Source organism: Rhineura floridana, chromosome 2, assembly GCF_030035675.1.
Source record: "Rhineura floridana isolate rRhiFlo1 chromosome 2, rRhiFlo1.hap2, whole genome shotgun sequence".
Classification (NCBI taxonomy): Eukaryota; Metazoa; Chordata; class Lepidosauria; order Squamata; family Rhineuridae; genus Rhineura; species Rhineura floridana.
Window position 1 is genome coordinate 15,575,905 of NC_084481.1, and position 22,844 is coordinate 15,598,748.

The following is a 22,844-nucleotide window of genomic DNA, read 5'->3' on the forward strand; positions in this document are numbered from 1 at the left end:
ACAATCTGTAAAACACATAGAGCCAAAGAGATCCGCTGCTATTCCTGTAGTCTATAAATCTTTGACCTTTCCATGTACTTATCTATAAAAATGCTGTTTTCTTCCTTATAATCCCATCTGCTTGTCTTTGCTGATTCTTTGTGCACAGCATCCATAATCTGGGGCAGAGGTTTGTTGTTCCTAAAACATCACATTTTCAAGCATTGTGGTTAGAATGTTTGAAACTTGCTTTAGGAAACCAAGAAGTTCATTGCTGAAGCTAGATTTAAACAGAGCAGTTTACAGCTAATAAGAGTAATCTAAAATCCTGATCTGCCATGCTGGAGGGGGTTTGGAGGGAGTGGAGGTGTCCCTCATCCTAGCCATGCCTGGCTCCACCAGCCTCCACCAACAGAAGAGCTCCAGCATCAGCAGGCAAGCCCCAACAACTAGCGCTGAGACACCACTGGCAACATCCCTGCTGACAGTAGCCAGTGAAAAACCCCCAAACAGAAAGGGGGGCAGCACAGGATCCACTGGGTCCTGAGTAGGGATGGAAAGATCTGTCTTTTTCGGTTCTCTAAGTTTCTCATTTTTCCAATGTTAAATTCAGTTCTCTACATTTCTACAACGATCTGTGGATTATTATTTTTTAATCCTCATGAAAATTCTCCACCAGTTTAGTGTGAATTTCTCCAAATAAACACATTTTTGTAGGCGGTTTTGACAAAGGTACACATTTTTGCAAGCCATTTCTCATCATTTTATGCCTTTTTGCACGCTATTTTCACTCATATGTTCATTTTTATGCACACTTTCTCCTAATATATGCATTTTTGTAAATGTTGTTTAGTTGGCAAACTGCATCCCAAAATTCTAAGAAATGTGAATTTCAAAGGATGGCTGTATTTCAGTTCTCATATTGTTTTGGAAATTGCGAATTTGATAAATTCTGCTTGAAATGTGAACTGAATCAAAATTCTCACCCATCCCTAGTCCTAGACCAGCGTTTCCCAACTAGTGGGCCACCAGATGTTGTTGGACCACAATTCCCATCTTTCCTGACCATTGGCAATGCTGGCTGAGGCTGATGGGAGTTGTGGTCCAACAACACCTGGTGGCCCACTAGTTGGGAAAGGCTGTCCTAGACTTACTGCCATCATGTGTTAGCAACAAGCCTATAATGGGCCTACTCAATGCGCTAGCCTGGGAACTGGCACAAAGAAGGAACATTTTTGTCCTGCCTACCTTCTACCCTGGCTGGTGGAAGCAATGGGAATGTGGATGTTGTGTTGGCTGTGCTGCTCCATCAAGTCTCGTCACTACTAGCCAAGGGTTATGATTGTAGACTTACTCATTACACTAACTCTTCCTTCATTTCCTTCCTCTTCCTGAAGACCTCACTCATAGTGCTTGCCTTGCCTTGCCTTTGTCCTCTGCTTCCAAGCACATCATGCCCAGCAACTGCCTGATCTTTCTTAGGCCACGTCCAAATGCTCATCATATTTCCATTCACAATGGCCTCTCACAAATTTCTCAGAAAAACCCATGATGGGGTTCTGGATTTGAAGAGTGTCGCGGTATGCTTCTTATAGAGAAGGTCTCACATCCCAGTAGCTAAGCAAACCCTGAGCTGCTTGTGTTAATCAGAATGTGTGAGATTACTCCTTTACACCTACATTTTGTGTGGGACCTGATGGATATTGCACAGACACTAAAATATTAATCAAATTACTTGAGAGAAAGGTTTATGTAAAAACTTACAGGGCAATCCAAACCCTGGCAAGGAGTGACAGAGCAGCGTTAGCAAGCAATATTAATAATACAGTACTAGCGTAACCAAGTTCCTTCTTCTCTTCCAAAGATTGGAATGCAACGGGTGAAAGGCAGACACACAAGTATCTAACCATATTGGCAGATACTGATTAGAAAACACTGAGAAAAGGGGAAACTACTAGCTGAAGATCACAGGGTAAAAAAGGCAAAGAAGACAGGATAGCAATATCAAGCTTAATATGAGAGTGAATATAATTCATACTTTCTCTTAATATTTCTACACGATCATAGGCAATAATTCAGTCATGAAGCAAAGGTTTCTAGGCAAGCTCTGTAGGCAACAATAATTTACAAAGTTCATTTTAAACTAAGTAAAATTATGTAATAAACACTAGTGAAGAGGCTTCTGGGAATCACAATTAATCTATTTTCTTCTACTATCTATGATAAGAGGAGTCTGCTACAAAACTCTGGACTCATTTACCTGCTCCCAGAATAAAAGATTGGACTATGGCTTTTCATGTGAGAAGGCAAGGCAAGGCAAGTTTAGTGGTATATTTTATAGTTCATCTGTTTCATTTGAATATTATGCAGTCTACCGGTCTCTCTGATGTGAACTTTTTTCACATACTAAACATAATATGTACTAAAACATAATATGTATTGTGAGCCTTTTTGCACTCACAATAACATCATTTGCAGGAGACTGCCATTCTCCCTTCCTCTATTTATTTGCATTGTGTCGACCTATTAAAACAGCATGTTACCACTCTCCTCCGCAAAGGGGGAAAGGAGGAAAGAAAAGTGATACACTGCCAGGCTTCTGGCTTTGTCACAAGATCCTCTATTTGCAAATCAAGAGTTGAAAGGAAAAATAGCTTGTTGGACACGAAACAACTCTCATGTGAATCATTCCTTTCCTGCAAGACACACATCGTCAAACAACCACTCTAAACAAACTCACAGGGACTCAGTGTGCTACCCGGACGGCAGTCCAACTGAGTAGTCCGCATTTCAGTCCTTTCTGGGAGTGAATCAGGCTTCTTTCCAGAAACAAATGCCTGAGGCAAAGATACCCTCTATAGGTTAAATCTATACACTCTGCTAAGAGGCTTGCTGCAGTCCAGTCCTCTGAAGTCCATGTTCAAAGCAGGAAGCGAGACAGCACTGCCATCAGGGCAAAACTTTGGGGCAGATGTCCAGGGCTCCACTCAATGGAATAAGCAGGAGTGTCCCCAAGTGCTGGAGGACTGGCTTATCACAGGAAGGAAGTGAAGTAATGCACATTACCATATAAAAAAGCTCCATCCTGGTAAGATAATTAAGTCCTGAATCTTAAAATCACCAAACTGCACCAATGCTGCCAGACTAAAAACACAGGGTTGGCAAGTTCAGGAAAAATCTAACTATTATCATTTGCTAGGAAGTCAACCTGAAACACGGAGCTACCCCTGAACAGTCTCCCTACTTCTACAGTGAGAAGAATGCCCCATTGTTAAATCATAACTGCCACTCAGTCAGAACATCCTTGCTTTAGTGTTGGGGCTGGGCACCTTATGGCCCGAGGGCACTCTCTACAACCCCGAGAATCTCATATTTCATTTCTTTGGAAAAAGCAATGCTGGGAAAGACAGGCTTGAAAATCTACTTAAAAAAATAAGGAAGCAAGTACGATTGAACTCAAATTCAGTGACTCCAGTCCAGAGAAATATAGTCAATTCCTTCAAAGTCAGTGAAAATTGGTTGTAACTAACTTGTCTTACTGATTTCAGTAGACCTTAAAAGCAGAGCTTGGAAGTGACTAGTTACAAATAACGAGTTACTTGTAATTCATTACTTTTTTAAGTAACGAGTGGGTAACTTCATTACATTTTGCTAGTAATAGAATGACTAGAAATTTCCCTTGTTAGCAGCAACGGTAACATTTATGGCGTTACTTTAGGGCGTTACTTGGGGGGGAGCAGGGGAAATCTTCTGTTCCTGTGATTGGTGGACAAAAGACATGTGCCTCACACTGGGCTTCTGTGCAGCATTGCTCTTCCCTCGTGCTCTGTGTTAGGAGGCATGAGGGAGGAAGTGGAGAGCCAGACTGCTCCAGAGGGCAAGGATGAAGGAGGAGAAGGCAGAAGCAGAATGGAGGTGAGTGATGATAGTGTATGGGGTGTGGGGGTGTGGGGTGTGCATGTGCATGTGCATGCCCCCTGCTCATCCTGCCGCCGCCTTGTACCTGTCACCTCCCCCCTTGCGCCTGTCTCCGCCTCCTCCCCTTGTGCCTGCCGCCACCTCCCCCTCGCACCTGTCCCGCCTCCCCCCTCCTGCCTGCCACCTCCCCCCCTCATACCTGCTTCCACCTTCCCCCTCGTGTCTGTCACCTCCCTCTGCACCTGTCGCCTCGCACCTGCCGCCGCCACCTCCACCTCATATTAAAGTAAGTTAATAAATTACAATGCTCTGAAGAAGGACTTTTAATGACCTTTGAAATTCATCCGTAGGGCATGGTTCAGCCAACATATTTTAATCATATTTGGCTAATTATGGTGCATTTTTTGCCAATAGCCATTAATATTTCTAATGAAGGTATTGGCCAACTGTGGATTTTGCCATTTCTTTCTTATGGACCAATCAGCACAACTACATTTGTGTTTATGTTACACTTCTAATGTACTTGAGTCTTATGAGTTCTTTTTAAGAACCCGAGTACAATACCAGCTATCACCCCCTCAAGAAGTAACATAATTTCATAACATAACATAGGTTCATAACTTCACTGTAGATGTTTGCCAGCCTTTGAAAATATAAGCATTTATTTATTTATTTATTTATTTATTTATTTATTCATTCATTCTACTTGTATACCGCCCCATAGCCAAAGCTCTCTGGGCAGTTTACAGTAACTAAAAACAAATACAATTTAAAATACATCTTTTAAAAAACAATTTAAAACACAATTTAAAAATTTAAAACAATATAAAACACATGCTAAAATGCCTGGGAGAAGAGGAAAGTCTTGACCTGGCGCCGAAAAGATAACAGTGTTGGCGCCAGGCACACCTTGTCAGGTAGATCATTCCATAATTTGGGGGCCACCACTGAGAAGGCCCTCTCCCTTGTTGCCATTATCCGAGCTTCCCTCAGAGTAGGCACTTGGAGGAGGGCCTTTGATCTTGAACGTAGTGTACGGGTGGGTTCATATCGGGAGAGACGTTCCATCAGGTATTGTAGTCCCAAGCCGTGTAAGGCTTTATAGGTCAAAACCAGCACCTTGAATCGAGCTTGGAAACATACAGGCAGTCAGTGCAAGCGGGCCAGAATCGGTTTTATACGTTCGGACCGTCTGGTCTCTGTTACCAATCTGGCTGCTGCATTTTGCACAAGCTGCAGTTTCCGAACCGTCTTCAAAGGCAGCCCCACGTAGAGTGCATTGCAGTAATCTAATTTAGAGGTTACCAGAACATGGACAACTGAAGCCAGGTTATCCCTGTCTAGATAGGGACGTAGTTGGGCCACCAACCAAAGTTGGTAGAAGGCACTCCGTGCCACTGAGGCTACCTGAGCCTCAAGTGACACAGATGATTCTAGGAGAACCCCCAAGCTATGAACCTGCTCCTTCAAGGGGAGTGCAACCCCATCCAGGACAGGTTGGACATCCACCATCCGGTCAGAAGAACCACCCACTAGCAGCATCTCAGTCTTGTCTGGATTGAGCCTCAGTTTATTAGACCTCATCCAGTCCATTGTCACAGCCAGCCACCGGTTCAGCACATTGACAGTCTCACCTGAAGAAGATGAAAAGGAGAAATAGAGCTGCATGTCATCAGCATACTGATGGCAACGCACTCCAAAGCTCTGGATGACTGCACCCAACGGTTTCATGTAGATGTTGAACAGCATGGGGGACAGAACTGACCCCTGCGGAACCCCATACTGGAGAGTCCAGGGTGCCGAGCAATGTTCCCCAAGCACCACCTTCTGGAGGCGACCTGCCAAGTAGGAGCAGAACCACTACAATGCAGTACCTCCCACTCCCAACTCAGCCAGTCTCCCCAGAAGGATACCATGGTCGATGGTATCGAAAGCCGCTAAGAGATCAAGGAGAATCAACAGAGTCACACTCCCCCTGTCTCTCTCCCGACAAAGGTCATCATACAGGGCGACCAAGGCTGTTTCTGTGCCAAATCCAGGCCTGAAACCCGACTGAAATGCATCCAGATAATCAGTCTCATCCAAGAGTGTCTGGAGCTGGCCCGCAACCACTCGTTCAAGGACCTTGCCCAGGAATGGAACATTTCCTACCAGCCTATAGTAATTAAGATTTTCTGGGTCCAGGGAGGGTCTCTTCAGGAGTGGTCTCACTACCGCCTCTTTCAGGCAGCCAGGGACCACTCCCTCTCGCAGAGAGGCATTAATCACCTCCCTGGCCCAGCCAGCTTTTCCATCCCTGCTAGCTTTTATTAGCCAAGAAGGGCAAGGATCCAGCACAGAAGTGGTTGCACGAACCTGTCCAAGCACCTTGTCAACGTCCTGAAGCTGCACCAACTGAAACTCATCCAAGAAATCGGGACAAGGCTGCGCTCTGGATACTTCGCTTGATTCACCTGCTATAACACTGGAGTCCAAGTTCTGGCGGATGCTAAAGATTTTATCCTGGAAGTGCCTAGCAAATTCATTACAGCGGGCCTCAGATGGTTCTACCATGTCCCTGGGGCCAGAGTGTAATAGCCCCCGGACAATTCTGAAGAGCTCCGCTGGGCGGCAGATTGATGATTTGATAGTGGCAGCAAAATATTGTTTGTTTGCTGCCCTTACTGCCCCTAAATACAGCTTACCATAGGCACTTACCAGTGTATAATTGCATCCACTAGGAGTTCGTCTCCATCTGCACTCAAGCCGTCTCCGATATTTAAGACTGTACCCTCAATGTCGGGCAGAATGGTATTTACTTTTTCTATCAGATTTTAACTTTTTTTTAAAAAAAACTGTGCCATGCTTATAAGGACGCTTTTTCCAGCGTTGAATACAATAATGTTTACTCCTTAAAAAATGATGATCATTTAAGCAAGGCTTTATTTCTAGAGAAAAGAGGGGCTGAGTCACTCAAAAAGATGTTGTATCAGTTCCTGGGAGGATGGCATATCAGCACTGTCAGGGGCACTTGTGGCCACATTTGGAATGCCCAAACAGCCACTAGGCTTTTAGCCACTTGGAGTAGCTGTTACCTCTGTGTGTGTGTGTGTGTGTGTATGCGCGCGCGTGCGCTTTTGAAATAGAAAGGCAGCGCTTGGTTCTAGGGAAGAATGAATCTGTTTTAGCTTCTCTCGGTTTCTCATTTTCCAACCTTCAGTCCACTCCATTTCCACATTAATTTGTGAATTCATATACATTTTTGTGCAGCTTTCTCCTAATATACACCTTTTTACAATCATTTTCCTTTAATATAATGTAGTTTTGCTCATTATCTTTGCTAATCTATGCATTGTTGTGCACACTTTTTGGTTGGAGAACCGCATCACAAAATTTAGAGAAATGCTAATTTTTGAAGAACAGTTGTGTTTCTGTTTGCTTATTGATTCAAGAAATGCAGATTAGGTAGGTTTGCTTTAAAATGCAAACTGAACAAATTTATCTCCCATCCCTATTTAAAATCTGTATTTGATAGTTTTTATTTTTGAATTTTAATGTAGCTTTTTGCTTTTGAAAGCTCTCAAACTATGAGACAGAATGGAATGGACTAGGATAGGAAGGAATGCCTATGCATGAACGACAGCACATATGTTCTTGTTGTTATGTGCCTTCAAGTTGATTACGACTTATGGTGACCCTATGAATCAGTGACCTCCAATAGCATTTGTCGTGAACCACCCTGTTCAGGTCTGTGGCTTCCTTTATGGACTCAATCCATCTCTTGTTTTGTCTTCCTCTTTTTCTACTTCCTTCTGTTTTTCCCAGCATTATTGTTTTTCTAGTCAATCATGTCTTCTCATTATGTGTTCAAAGTATGATAACTTCAGTTTCATCATTTTACCTTCTAAAGATAGTTCTGGTTTAATCTGTTCTAACACCCAATTATTTGTCTTTTTCTCAGTCTATGGTATCTGCAAAACTCTTCTCCAACACCACATTACAAATGAGTTTATTTTTCTTTTATCCGCTTTTCTCACTGTCCAACTTTCACATACATACATAGAGATTGGGAATACCATGGTCTGAATGATCCTGACTTTAAGAACATAAGAACATAAGAAGAGCCTGCTGGATCAGGCCAGTGGCCCATCTAGTCTAGCCTCCTGTTCTCACAGTGGCCAACCAGGTGCCTGGGGGAAGCCCGCAAGTAGGACCCGAGTGCAAGAACACTCTCCCCTCCTGAGGCTTCTGGCAACTGGTTTTCAGAAGCATGCTGCCTCTGACTAGGGTGGCAGAGCACAGCCATCATGGCTAGTAGCCATTGATAGCCCTGTCCTCCATGAATTTGTCTAATCTTCTTTTAAAGCCATCCAAGCTGGTGGCCATTACTGCATCTTGTGGGAGCAAATTCCATAGTTTAACTATGCGCTGAGTAAAGAAGTACTTCCTTTTGTCTGTCCTGAATCTTCCAACATTCAGCTTCTTTGAATGTCCACGAGTTCTAGTATTATGAGAGAGGGAGAAGAACTTTTCTCTATCCACTTTCTCAATGCCACTTCTATACACTTCTATCATGTCTCCTCTGACCCGCCTTTTCTCTAAACTAAAAAGCCCCAAATGCTGCAACCTTTCCTCGTAAGGGAGTCGCTCCATCCCCTTGATCATTCTGGTTGCCCTCTTCTGAACCTTTTCCAACTCTATAATATCCTTTTTGAGATGAGGCGACCAGAACTGTACACAGTATTCCAAATGTGGCCGCACCATAGATTTATACAACAGCATTATGATATCGGCTGTTTTATTTTCAATACCTTTCCTAATTATCGCTAGCATGGAATTTGCCTTTTTCACAGCTGCTTTAGTGTTCAGTGATACATCTTTGCATTTGAGGACCTTTTCTAGTTCTCTCATAGCTGCCCTCCCCAGTCCTAGCCTTCTTCTAATTTCTTGACTATTGTCTCCATTTTGGTTAATGACTGTGCCGAGGTACCGATAATCCTTGACAAGTTAAACGTCCTCATTGTCAACTTTAAAGTTACATAAATCTTTTGTTGTCATTATTTTAGTCTTCTTGACATTCAGCCGTAGTTCTGCTTTTGTGCTTCCCTCGTTAACTTTCATCATCACCACGGTCTGTGGGTGGGTAGGAGGCGACAAGGGAGGTGGAGAGTGAGATGGGGTGGAGTGGAGAAAACAACTGTTTAAAAAAATGGAGTGGAGGGGAAAAGGAGCCACAGGGCAAGAACATGGATAAAGGAGAGGGAGGCAGCAGCAGAATGGAGATAAAGAACTGTGGAGGTGAAAGATGATGATGATGATGATGAGTGTGTGTGTGTGTGTGTGTTTGCACTTGGCACACAAAGTGGCCTCCATCACCCTCTCTGGCTAATGTGCTGCATTTGCGTATTTTAACTTTTTTGCATCTCAGGGGAAAATGTTTGCTTGGATGAGTGTCCCTTAGTTGGTAGCAGGGCAGGGTCTGGGAGATGGTTAAGTGGGAGAAATAATTATGTTTGCTGGCTGACTGGGGGGGGGTTGCGCTTGGTTTGACGTGCAAAGATCTGAGTAGTAGCCTCTGCCTCCCTTCCCGCCTCTTCCCACCTCCCTTACCAGCAGGGAGACCACCATTGCTATCTTATGGATAAGAAGAATTATTCTACTACCTCTGTGTTTGTGTGTGCTTATTTTTAATGTTGTTTTAGGCTACTTAGATGTGCAGCAGCCAAGGTCAGCACCTTGTAGGCGGTTTTTTAAAAAAGTAACTGAAATGCAACTGTAGTGATTACTTTTGAGAAAAAGTAATCAGTTACTTTCAGAGCAATTGTAATTGTAACAGTAATTATTACTTTTTTGGGCCATGTAACTGTAACTGTAATTTATTACTTTTTGAAAGTAATCTTCCAAGCTCTGCTTAAAAGCAATTAAGGATGCAATCGTATATCTACGTACCTGGGAGTAAGCTATATGGGACTCACTTCATAGTAGATTTGTATAGAATTGCACTCATTACTTTTGACTGGGTCATTCTGTTTTTCACACAACATGGGGAGACAGAAAGAGCTGTCTTACAGTCAAGAACCACCATTTCAAAACAGCAATACTCCCAAACAAGCACAATGTGATCACCTGTGACACACCTGCAAGTGCTGAATCACTCATTGAAGCATAAACTGGTGTGGCACTTGTTTGCAATGCTTGTTGCCACTTCTATAATTTCTGTACCATATGTAGCTGTTGTTACATATTCTTCTTTATTCTGTTTTGGGGTATACCTGGTATTATGTACCATGTAGCAGGTCATTTGCTAGTAAGTAAATTCACTGGTAAGTAGGTGTGGTAAGTCACTTCTTGAAAATAAGTGAGTAGTAGCTGTAAATGAGTAAATTCATTTCACAAATAGGTATAATGTGGTGGTGCTTATGAGAAGTAAAACAATGTATTGCATTGGTCGTCCAGAAATATCAGAGAGTGTGGAAAATGTAGCACCTCTTTAAGGAAGTACTAAATTTCCTGCAATACAAAGTGCTCATTAGGGACAATCAGACACACAGGTCTCAGATAAAGTACAAAATACACTAGCTACTTACCATTAGTTCTAAAGTACGGCATGTGCAAAAACAGCTGATGCAGACTCGACACTGCTGCCAATCTAGAATCAAATCCACTGTGCAAGAATCTACTCCAAAACGAGTGGCAGAGCCATCCCTTATCTGGCCTCCCTATGGTATGGTATGGACAGGCAGCATTGCAATCATGACAGCTGCTGCTGTGCAAGCACTGGGGTGGGGGTCCCCATGCTGACATGTAGTGATGACACATGTGCCCTCACATCAGCACGAGGAATCTCAGACCAATCCTCACAACTTCTGTATCGGTGCAACAATAGGGCTATAGGCCTGAAACCCTATGCCCACTTACCTGGAGTAAACCCTATTGAACTCAGTGGTAGGTACACTGTTAGTCATTCATTGTGCATTTTTCTTCCTTTCTCATAACACTAGAACTCATGGACATCCAAAGAAGCTGAATATTGGAGGATTCAGGACAGACAAAAGAAAGTACTTCAGGCAGCACATAACTAACACTCTTTTATCTTGTTACTCAGCACATAACTAAACCATGAAATTCACTCCCACAAGAGGCCGAGATGGCCACCAACCTGGATGGCTTTAGACAAATTCAAGGCTATGCTCTACCCTCCACAGTCGGAGGAAGTATGCTTCTGAATACCAGTTGCTGGGAATTGTAAGTGGGTAGAAGGCTGTTGCGCTCAGGTCCCGCTAGTGGGTTTCCCAGAGGCATCTGTTTGGCCACTGTGAGAACAGGATGCTGGCCTAGATGGGCCAATGGCCGATTCAGTAGGCTCTTCTTATGTTCTTTTGTTTTAATTAGCTATGTAAAAAATTGGCCTTCAGACACTGGGTATATTTTGAAAATCTAAAGTCATTGTTACTGGTGGCGGGGTGTTATTAGCGCTAATAAGACAAACCATCTGCTTGATCTTCTGACTTATTTGGTTATTTGTATGTGTTTTCTAGAGACATGAAAATCACACCATTTGTCAACAAACCCCCAAACCAGCAAATCAATTGAAACATTACGATTTTAACAATCTGCCGATGGACAATTTACATGCAGAAGAAAAGCCAAATTTTAGAATTGATTTGTAACACAGCTAGATGACACATTGGCTCCATCTACAAATTTCAAAACATTTTCTCCTACAACAGCCTATTCTCAACAACAAATGTTGCACGGACAGACAGAGATTAATATGAGGCAGGGTCCCCAAGCCTAGCATTAATTTCACAGCTCAGCCCAGTAACACAGGAAGTATATAATAATGATGGGGGAGATTTTTTGACAAGAAGGCTATCCCTCTCACCAGGCCAACTAAAGTTAAAATGGAAATGGACTGCCTTCAAGTCGATTCCGACTTATGGTGACCCTATGAATAGGGTTTTCATGGTAAGTGGTTTTCAGAGGGGGGTTACCATTGCCTTCCTCTGAGTCTGGATGCATCTTATGCATTTTTCAATGGGCCTTAAATGAATCACAATGAGCTGGTACGTTCAATTTTTAGAATGGAATCGAAGTATGGCTAAGTTTCATTACATGGGCAGATTGTCCAGATAAGCATGACTCCCACTACCCCCCCTTTTTACAAAGTAATCCATATAAAAAGGGGGGAGAGGGGCATGTGTAAAACAATAATTAAAAAATAACAGCCCAATACATGCCAAACATAACATTAAGGTACACGCAGGGCCATTTTCTCTCCCTTGTTTTTGATCCAGCTCCTGCAGCCTTCATTCACTCAAAATTCTTCAAGATATATTTTTAACACACCCCTAAAGAGATCTGCATAGTGAGAGACAGCCCATATCATGAAATTACTGCTGCCAGAGTAGACTGTCTGGCACTCTGGTGGAGATTATGAGCTTTCCCGTCAGGAGAAAAAAAGGGGGAAGGAAAAGAGAACTGTTTCATTCCCAAAGCCTGGGCATTCAAACACATAACCCAGTTTGTTATAAACGTGCAATGATTGCTGCTTCATGTTTCAACTTTACACACACACACACACACTCACTCACTCACTCACTCACTCACTCACTCACTCACTCACTGGTGTTGCTTCTCAAACCACATCAAAATAGGATTTTTCTACTGCTCAGATGGTTTTGGTTTTGTTTCTCAGTTTGCAAAAGGGGGGGACTACTTTGGACTATTACCATTTTCAGAAAACTATGATTCAGTTCATCTGTTGTTGGGTGGGATTATTTTGTTCTATTATGGCACCCAAAGCTACCTCAGCCAATCATGTTTTTTCATTCAAATACAGACTGTGATGCCACTGGTTAAAAGTTAAAACTAATGCTTACTTTTCAAAGTAAAAAGTGCAAGTAACTTGAGCTTGCCTGGAAGCCATTCATCTCTATTCAGTACTCCTCTTCCAGCCACATGGAGAGTAGCTGTACTTTATTTATTTATTTATTTATTAGATTTAAATCTCACACTTCCTCCCAGTAGGAGCCCAGGGAGGAAAACAAAAGCACTACATTTCTTAGTAATGAAAAGGAACTGTTCTAAATGCTTAACAAAAAACAAAGTAACAATTACAGCTAATATACAGCAGGAAAGACTTGGGCTAGACACCAACTTCTGGAACATGTTCCACTTTGGGGCTTCTAGGAACAAGCTATATGGCACTAATTTCAGATTACTTGGTGTTGTGAAAGTGAACAGAGACACTTTTTACCCTCTTCCAGAACCCTAGAACTTAAGGTCACTCAATGAAATTGACTGACAGTAGGTTTGGGATGGGGGGAGAAAAATGCTTACTCACATGACACACAATTAACTTATGGAATTCATTTGCACAAGATGTTGTGATTGTCAATAGCCTACTTGTCTTTTCAAAGGATTGGAGAAATTTAGAGGGTGGGGGGATGTAGGTTGACTGATTATTGTTGGACATAGATTCTAGACTAGATCGAACTCTGATCTGATCCAGCAGGGCTCTTCTTATGCTCTCATAATCAATGTATTACAAAAACTGCTTACAAGAACTGTTGAATTTCATGGATAGTCAAATTATGTAGCCAACTATTAAGATTGGAATCAATTAAGACTGCCAATTCTTCATTGATTTTTTTAAAAGTGTAATTGGCCTAATATTGTCAACAGGGAATACAGGATGAAATCTACCAGAAGCGGAAGGGATCTTAGGATACATGTTGCCCTTATTCAACCTTGTATTTAAGCTGGCAGCTGAAAGCAACCAGGATTCCATGCAGGTGAGTCAGGGGGCTACTGAAAGAGGGCCACATTGCTCCACCCCTCATTTGTTAGGCCACTTTGCTTCCATCTAGGAACAGCAGCAGGCTGGTGGATGAGGGCTGGATTGCTCTGTCTCTCCTTCTCCATGGTAGAATGCCATGTTTTTTACCAGCCTGATAAAAGGCTATCAAGCCTGTGTTTCCCTGCTGGCTGCAAAGAAGTAGCCTTCTCCTTTTTCGTGGCCATCATTGAAATGCAAGCTGGTAAGAAAAAGATTGCAGGCTAGTAATTTTTATAGGTTTATTTACAAGACTGCCTTTATCAACTACTTTTCCTTTGAGGTGTGTTGGAGAGACGGTCACATAATGAGGGAAGCTGCAATTTCTCCCATGCACATACATCGTAGTGGGCTTTTGCAAAAGAGGGTCTAATGTGAGAAATGCTTTTAACTAGGAAAGTATTTCCATATCACATTTTATTAAATAGATATTCTCTTAAGATAAATAATTCTGATATTCTGTTTTGTTATTATTCAGAACAAGCCATTTCTAATTTCTCTTCCGTCTCTTGTGGCTAACACTTATCCATTTCCCAGAAATTCATTCCTCTGTTTTCTCCATTAGCCCTGAAAACATTACAGGCAAAAATAAAGGAAACTAACAAACAAGCAAAGCCATCTATTTGTTGCTCCAGTTTACAGCACTCAGGAGAAAACCTGTCACTTCATTTCTGTCGTATGGCTTGGTTCTAGCGCACCACCCAAGAAAAATAAAAATATGCTATTCTCTTGCAAATGAACTGAAATCTTTCCCACGCATTCAGGGTTTATTGGCAAGATTATGTAACCAAACACAATAGCTAAACTGTTGTCTTCAGTCTTTGATATGGGGCCACCACATAGTCCAAATGGGAAACAGAAGTTGAAGTGGGTTAAATATTGAGAGAGGAACCCCTGGATATTCAGGGCCTGTATTCTCAGCTTCCTACTAATTCAGGACAACTGACAATGTGAAATGTAGCCACACAAAAATACTTTAAAATATGCTGGATGTTTTTTGTTTGTTGCCATTTAAACCTTTATACTGAAAAGCAATCTTGTGAACCCCAACCACAATCTGAAAGGGTTTGCTTGATTCTTTTCCTTTAAAACCAAACACAAGACAGAGCGTGGAAGATTACTTTTAAAAAGTAATAAATTACCGTTACAATTACATGGCCCAAAAAGTACTGATTACCATTACAATTACAATTGCTCTGAAAGTAACTGATTACTTTACGTTTTCTCAAAAGTGATCACTACAATTACATTTCAGTTACTTTTTTCAAAAACGCCTACATGGTGCTGGCCTTGGCTGCTACACATCTAAGTAGCCTAAAATAACATTAAAAATAAACACACACATACAGAGGTAGAATAATTCTTTTTATCCATATGATAGCAATGGTGGTCTCTCCACTGGTAAGGGAGGTGGGGAGGGAGGCAGAGGCCACTACTCAGATCTTTGCATGTCAAACCAAGTGCACCCCCCCACTCAGCCAGCAAGCATAACCTCTCCAACTTAACCACCTCCCAGACCCTGCCCTGCCACCAGCTAAGGGACGCTCACCCAAGCAAGCATTTTCCCCTGAGATGTAAAAAAGTTGGAAATGGAAAATGGACTGCCTTCAAGTCGATTCCGACTTATAGCGACTGTGTGAATAGGGTTCTCATAGTAAGCAGTATTCAGAGGTGGTTTACCATTGCCTTTCTCTTAAAGTTAAAATATTGCAAATGCAGCACAGTAGCCAGTGAGGGTGGTGGAGGCCACTTTGTGTGCCACGTGCAAACACAGTATTCACACACACACATGGTGGCCTCTTTCACCTCCACAGTTCTTTATCTCCATTCTGTTGCTGCCTCGTCCTTCTCCTTTATCCATGTTCTTGCCCTCAGGCTCCTTTTCCCCTCCACTCCATTCTTCACCACCACCATCCATTTTTTTAAACAATTGTTTTCTCCACTCCACCCTATCTCACTCTTCATCTCTTCCCTCATTGCCTCCTACCCACCCACAGAGCATGAAGGAAGAGCGACGCTGCACAGAAGCCCAGTTTGCGGCACATGATTTTCATCCACAAATCAGAGGAGCAGAAGACTTCCCCTGCTTCCCCCCCAAGTAATGCCCAGAAGTAATGCTGGAAACATTACAATTAAAGTAATAAAAAATTAAATAAATAATAAATTAAAGTAATAAAATTACTCCTAATTCTATTGCAATCAAAATGTAAAGGAATTACCCACTCGTTCCTCAAAAAAGGAATGAATTACAAGTACTTGTAATGAATTACTTCCAGTAACAACCCTAAGAACACTTTTAGTAACTCAGATCATGTAAAGAAACCAAACTTCTTTTACATGGCCACAGCAACCTGCCTTGAACTAAACTCGCAACTTGTAAAATTAAATGTCAACCAACAAAAAGAGCAACTGGGGACCTTTTATTTATTTTACCATACTTGTATGCCACTTTTCAACCATAACAGTTCTCAAAGTGGTTCACAATAATAAAGTTATATTTTCGGGCAGATTATATTACCCGCACAATGATAACTACCTGGGCTCCTACTGGGAGAAAGGGCGGGATATAAATCTAATAAACAAACAAATAAATAACTTCAAATACCAGATGTTATTGATGGCATCAAACAATAGTATAATGTGGATCCTTCTCTTGCCTCTCTCAAAAGGTGGATGGTTGGTGGCAAAGAGAGGCCAGAGTGCTGTCCCCCAGGCTATGAGGCAGTAGCAGCCAGTGAGGTAGGTGTGGGTAGGGCACCATGGCTCTCCCGGTTTTTGAACATGGCAGGTCACTGCCACTGACTGAGAGGGGGATCAGGGAGAGGCATGGGGAGGTTGAGGCAGTGCATGGCAGCAGGAGCATCAGATTGGCTCTGCTGCACCAACTTCAAGCGCCTCACCCCTCCTCCTCTTGGTCAGCGGAAGCAACCTGCCATGTTTGAAAGCTGGGAGAGCAGCAAAAGCATGCCACCCGTGGTGCCTTATCAGCCACTACTGCTATGAGGTGATCCTGCTGCCAGCACTGCTGAACAGAAAATTCAAATTCATCCTCCAGCCATCCTGATTTTAAAAAAATGAAACACCTAACAAGGGAGTAGGATGACACACTGAAAACACTGAACTCACATTGCTTAAACTAAAATGAGATGACAATCAAACCTTTTTGTACCTGCTTTCCCCCCAAATTCTCACTTTGGTCCTTATATTTGGGGGGGGGAACGGCTGTAAAACAAAGGAAGGAAGATTAAATGGAATTCAAAGCAGAACAAATCTAATATAGAGAACTAGTTCTTGTTTACATCAGCTTCTCCAAAATCTCTTTTGAACCATCCTCCTTTCTGCTTTCCATCCTTCTTTTCTGGTAAAAGTATAGAAGAGTCAACGATTTCCCATGAAATATAGCCTTTTCTAGTGTTTCATAGTTTACTGCTCACTTGCAGGAGGGAAAATGAGATAAGATGTGTCCTATTATTTCAGTCAGTCTGTCTCCAGAAATTATATAGCCTTCTTATCTCACAGAAGGGAGCAAGCAATACAAATTTGGATCCAAACTTTTCCAGCCATTTATTGTGATTACTTTTATCAGCAAGCATTTATTTCTGGGGCACTCATCGCTGTCTTAACTGAGCCCTTGGCAAACATGAGCAAGTTTATCCTCACAAAACCCTGTCAAGGGAGAAAAGAAAAGGGGGTTAGTATTTTGCCCAAGGTCACACAGGAAGTTTGCAAGAGAGACTAAAATAGAACAGAGACTTGCTTTGACATATATTGTAGGAGACTAAGCCTATGTCAGATAAGCAACACAAAATAGAAAGATTAAGGTGATCGGTACCAGTTAAAACCTTAATCTTGCAAGCTTCTGATAATGGTTTGCGCTTCTCAATCCTGCAGTCAGAGCTGGGTCAAAGGACATGAGGGCCTCTATACCAAAACATGTGATAGTGCCAAACTTCATATGCTACACTCTTAAGAGTGCTACATGTATTCTGCACTTTCTTTCTTTACTGTGCAAGCACAGGCTTACACATTAGCCAGCATCATGAAACATATGTGTTTCCTTCTAAAAAGTAAGCTTCTAGTACTCATGGCTCTTTGGTAAACAAATAAATGTCTAGCCCTCATGGCAATACACAGGCAATGGCTCCTGAGATTTCAGAAACCAGAGGGAGGTCTACCTGTGGTAGGAATTGGGATTTTGTTGGTTTCACAGTTTGTGGTTTGTGCCCATAGTGGAATGAAATATGAAGAATTAAGTAAATATATGCAAATACATGCAGTTCATTCAGCCTGCAGGATATGACTTGTCTTGACTAAGAATCTGGGACACAGTCTTTATTCATGTAGGTGTGGCAAGTGTGCATTGAGGATATTGGGCATAACAGCCAGTTCTGCTCTTCCACATCACCTCGTGAAACACATGTACAAAGATTTATGCAGGCACTGCACCATATTTTATGGGGCATGGGAGGCCTTTGTGCTCCTTCCATTTTCCCATCCAGACACAAGCTCTTCCTTCTGTGAACTTCCTTAAATTACCTGATCTTAGGAGCCAAACCTAGGTGTGAATTCTCTAAACACGCGCACACAGTTCTGCCTCATCCAACAACACTGTGGCATCGAAGGCTTCAAAACTGGATCCAACTGTTATTAACAGACCAACGCATGCAACCAGAGGAATAAACAGGATGTGCAAACAATATCTGGATTCAGCAGACAGAGATTAGGCTTGGGCGTATACCATAGACTTTTTGCATGGGGTGGGCAAGTAACCATTTCAGAGATTCCCATCAGTACACTGGGAATAAGAGTAGACTTAGTCATAGGGAGAGAGCCAGTGTGGTGTAGTGGTTAAGGTGCTAGACTAGGACCTGGGAGACCAGGATTCGAGTCCCCACACAGCCATGAAGCTCACTGGGTGACCTTGGGCCAGTCACTGCCTCTCAGCCTCAGAGGAAGGCAATGGTAAACCCCCTCTGAATACCGCTTACCATGAAAGCCCTATTCATAGGGTCGCCATAAGTTGGGATCGACTTGAAGGCAGTCCAGTTAATCATACGGTGGCGGTGCCCAAAGTGGAAAAAGGTAACTGACAGCCAATATACTAAGCTAGGGTGAACAACAGGCAACACGTTTTCCCAAAATTCCAACTATTTGGCATAAAAGAGGGCAAAGATCATGCCACTGTCATGCTCATCCCAGCTGCTAGATAAAATAATGGCAAATGGCAAAAAAAACCAAAATATGACATGGGATGTGCCTGCTGCCCCCAACCATTGCCTTGGAGGTGCAGCTATTTCCCAAGTATGAGATTGTTCCTAGCCCAGAATCCTGTAAGACCTGTTAACATGGCCCCCAGGTGGGGTCCGCAATATGCCCTCAACCATTTCCCCTCTCTAAATTCAAGCTCCACTGCCAGCTGCAGCAGTAGAACACTGCACAAAACATATGAAAGAACTGCTATGAGGACAGGCCACAAACCAGGCCAATCAAAGGATTTGGAGGGAAATCTTTCCCAGTCGAGTCAGATGACAGCTGGCTTTTGGTCCTTAGAGATGTCAGACAGAGGGAGAGGGAGAGGGAGAGAAACGGCCACTTATTAAGTATGGGTGGGTGGAAAAGTCAGGCAGGCTCACCAAGGCCTTCCTTTGTGTAATCCGGGGAAAGCTAGTGAGCTGGGGTCTCCAACCATGCCCTGCCTCTAGGACAAGCACACTCTCTGTGATGTTGGCCAAGAGCCAGCATGCTACCAGCCCCTCCTTCCTGCCCCCGCCCCCACCCCAGGGCACCAGAGGGTAAGAGATGCTGTTGACAAACAACAGAAATCAAACAAACCAGCATGCAACATAAACATACCATGTAAATGCTATGTTACAATTAATTCAGCCTTGCCATCATTCCTCCAGTTTACTGTGACATGAACATTAGTTGCCTTGAGATTTGTTCAAGCAATAACAAGTACAGGCAACTATTTGCCAAGGGTCAACTTACCATAATGTGCCTGTGTGGCCATTTGGTACACCAGTATCATCATGCAATGTGGTGAGGAGTTTTGCTACATTCTTTGCACCTGGCCAGAAATCTGGGGAAGTAGTAAAAGCCCCTGATGACTTAGAAGGACAATACAGACAACTGGCCTACCAAGTGACTATGTACACATCGTAGCAAATAAACTGCAGCCGCCACCCCCCAAAGGCAGGTCCATTCATGTCCATATTTAAAGGAGGCTGCCCATGGCCATGATAAAAATCAGAAAGAGAGTAATTAAACAGCTCTTTAATTATGTCTCATGAAATTTCATTCTCAGTTCAGTTTGGAGAGAAACTTAGCCCCTCTTTCTCTTTTCCTTTATTTTTGGTTACTTTCCCTACAATGTCCCTCCATCTCTTTATTAGGCTACGCTCCATGGTCATTGCTGCCATGTAATCCTGCAGGGTTGGGCAAAAGAGGAAAAGACTGTTCTTTTCACTCATATGGGACACATTTGGGAAACAGTTCAACTGTGCAGGATAAAGAAACATGGTACGATAACACACGCCTTGTGAGGTTTTCTGCAACTTGTCATGCCCGAGTAATACGTGGAAGCTTAATTCTGTTTGTGTCTGTAGAACCCAGCACTGTAACTTCCTTGCCCTTCTGTTCTTAGCTACAGAGCTTTCTTGTTACAAGAACTCTTCAGCGAGGAGGGCAAAACCTATGAAATCTGGAATAAAACAAATCAAAAATATTTCATAGAACACTGCTATTCCCACATAATTCTACATTCTACCACAATGCTGTAATATAATTCACACTAAAGAAAAGCACAGCCTCCTCTCTCCAGTCATTTTGGAAAATGCAACTTGCAAGGACATATGGACCCTTGAGGAACCATATTCACACCTTCCTAGTGCTACTGCAATCCACTGTGGAGAAAATTGGGCTTCGCTTTCTATTTCATTGCATTGACACTGCTCAGTAGCACTTAATTGCTGGAAAGGGGGGAAAACACAATAAAAGATGATAGGGATGGTCACTTCTGAATAGTACCAAGACAATGGATCGATGGCAGGCCAATCCAAAATAATGCCTTTATCATATACAGACCCAGTTCCCTGTCACAGAATGCTTCAGAGAAACAGAGAAGTTTGGGGTCAAAAGAGATGTTTACAGCACCAGAGGACCTTAACCAGTTGGATCCCTTTGAGTATTCTCCACTTTAAGAGCTGACTTACACAGCACATTTTGCGCTGCAGTCTTGACCATCCCCAGCCCAGGTGAACTGGGTGGTCACAGATACAACTGGCAACGATTTTTGTGACAACACTTTTAATCATGGGAATTTAGGGTATCATGTTATAAATTGATCCACCAAGTAGGGATTAATTAATACAAATATAGGATAGTTGGGATCTGGGGAGAACATAATCACACACCAGGTCAGAGTAAGACAAGAACAAGCTAATCCTCTTGACTTCTGCGTTACTCGGCTGCTTTCCTTGAAACAAATAGAGGTATTCTAATGTATAGTACCTTATTCCATAACAGTTTGTTTCTCCCCCACCCCACCCCTTTTTTTAATGGCAAGGCATTAAGGATTGTGCAAGGTTTCTTCCAGTGGCTAGTTTGTCAAGGCAGCTTCTTTCATTCAGTGATTTCTTAAACTCTCTTGCAGTTCACACTCCTTGCACCTCCCCTGTAAGATGAATTATGAAGACATTGTTCTGGCTAGGTTTAAAGGCAGTCCTGACAAAATGAGGCTAGATTGAAGATTTAATTTTTCTTCCCATGCCCCAAGGTGGGTAGGTGGAGACTGGTTGTGCTTCAATTAGGACATGGTAACATGTAGAATACAATCAATGGTTTCTCTTATTATTCAGACCATTTATTGTATTCTACTTTTAAAAAATGAAAGTATTTTAAAACAAATATTTAAACATTTGTTGGACTGCAGAGCTACAAACCAAAAAAATGACTAACTTATCTGCTGAAAGCATTCTGACTATATATCGCCTGCATTTTTGCCTGATTAGGCACAGGGTCTAAATGTCAAACACAGCCCAAGCATGGGCTGGTAGTCACAGAGTGCAGGAGGACAATGTTGCTCTGTATTGCTGAATGAAAAAAGGCTAAGGTACAGTAACACCCTCCTGTGAGCTGTACAATTTCCAGATTATTGACCACGCTTCCCCAAGAGACATTGGATGGGTATTGCAGACAAGGAGAGGGGAACCCTCAAAGTTCTGTTTAAATTCATTTATTTTTAGTCAGTTGTGAAGCTTTCATGTTTTTAATTAATTACAACATAGACACCAGCTTTATATGGCACCAGCTTTATATGGCACCCACATGGATGTTTGCATTTACTTTCAAGTAACATTAATTGCTATTGAGATTAGCATCGTACACTTTTAGGAATTTATAACTCTTCTGCCGTTAGTGTACGGTCACATCCACCTGTTTGGTTATTGTTTATTTTCCTCCCTCTAAGAGTTAGCTGTTTTTAAAAATTCAAACAATAATTCTTGTTAAATTTCAGACACATGCTTCTTTTCAGGGTTGTGTGAAGTTTTTATGCTTCTGTTCTGTCCTCCTCAAGAGCCTGCTACTCCTATACATTTTGTTTGTTTGACTAGATAACAGTGTGTGATGTACATAAGACATTCACTTTTGTATTCTTCTCTGTTCTTTTTCCAAGTTCAGGCTTTTTCAGATCAGAGAAGCTCTGTAAGAAATTTCCCAATTTGAGGTGTATGTATAATTCTGTGAAGTTTTAATGTGAAGTTTTATCTTGTATTATGTTTCACTTCAGTTTTCTCTTTGCCTTATTGATTCTGTTTATGAGTCAGCCTCCAGCAGATTATGGTATTGTTTATTCTTAACAGACAAGCTTATAAATGTATTGTAGTTTATATTCTTAAGCACATTTTATAATTGATTTTAATGTTGTTCATATGTATTTTCATAGATTGCCCTTGATAAAGGGTCTTTTGATACCTGAAACGAGTCGGACTGAAATAAACAATGATTATTTTCATTTTGACTGGTTCCTGGCTTGGCACTTTGAAGGTTCCCCTCTTCTTGACTGCGGTGCATTTGGGGTGCCTCCCTCTCTGCTTTCCTGTTCTTTGTTTATTGGATGGGATCATCCCAG

At 42.2% G+C, this 22,844-nt stretch overlaps 1 protein-coding gene across 9 annotated transcripts in view; it reads right to left on the reverse strand.

The window, feature by feature from the left end:
- The window catches only part of NRP2 (neuropilin 2), a 268,051-nt gene that overhangs the window by 172,022 nt on the left and 73,185 nt on the right, over positions 1-22,844 (reverse strand). The window lies entirely within an intron of this gene.